Source organism: Malurus melanocephalus, unplaced genomic scaffold (genome assembly GCF_030028575.1).
Source record: "Malurus melanocephalus ecotype Western Australia unplaced genomic scaffold, MMel_1.1 scaffold_2346, whole genome shotgun sequence".
Classification (NCBI taxonomy): domain Eukaryota; kingdom Metazoa; phylum Chordata; class Aves; order Passeriformes; family Maluridae; genus Malurus; species Malurus melanocephalus.
Genome location: NW_026625578.1, coordinates 2,927 through 4,046, shown reverse-complemented (window position 1 = coordinate 4,046; position 1,120 = coordinate 2,927).

Here is a 1,120-nt window from a genome sequence, read left to right as displayed (position 1 = left end):
ACCTCACTGACCCCTGGGGCCACCAGGGCCACCTCCCCATCCCTTAGGGCCACTTTCCTGTCCCTTGATGCCACCTCCCTGTACTTTAGGGCCACCTTTGTGTCCCCGTCCCCGTCCCCCAGGGCCACCCCCGGTGTCCCCTCAGGTGCCAAGTGTCCCCAGGCCAGCAGCCAGCGCAGGCACAGCGAGCTCAGGACGGGGTCGGAGCAGAGGGGACAGGGACACTGCAGGGGATGGGACAGGAACTGCAGCAATTCCTSAAATCCCCCAAATSCCCCAAATTCGGGGTTTTTCCGGGATTTCAGCTCGGGGGATGCGGTCAGCGCGTCCGGCCGCTCGGGCAGTGCTGGTGGGGACAGCGAGGCCACGGCCGGACCCCGCAGGAACCCCTCGTCCTCCTCATCTTTGGGGTCAGGATCGGGGTTTTGGGGTTTTTCTGTCGCCAAAGGGCCCTTCCGGAGCCGGATCCTGCCCCGGCGCGGGGGATCCTGAGGGGTTTTCGGGGCTGGAAGAAAAAAGGGAAAATTGGGATTTTATAGCCCAAAAAGAGTTAAAATTCTAATGGGATCGGGAATGGGATCACAAGGTTTTCTCCACTGAGATCCCAGACTGGATTTATGGGGTTTTTTTGGGAATTTACCGGGATGGGGCCGGATTAGGAACAGGGCGTGCTGCAGGTGGGACTGGCTCAGCTCCCGCTCCCCCTGCTGCAGCTCCAGCTGTGACTGCAGCACCAGGAACAGCACACACCTGCAATGGGAAAATGGGGAAAATTATCCCAAATGATCCCATACCTGACCCCATTGACCCCACTGACCCCAATCACTGACCATCAGGAGGCTCTCAGCTGTCCGGCCATGGCCATCCCCTCCCCGCAGAAGGCTCTGGCCTTGCACAGGATCCCGATCCCATTGATCCCAATGATCCCATTGATCCCATACCCAATCCCAATGACCCCAATCCCATTCCTGACCCCATTCCCGATCCCAATCCCAGTCACTGACCATCGGGAGGCTCTCAGCTGTCCGGCTATGGCCATCCCCTCCCCGCAGAAGGCTCTGGCCTTGCACAGGATCTCGCTGTGGCTCAGCAGCGTCCCCAGGCGGTGACAGCACCCGAG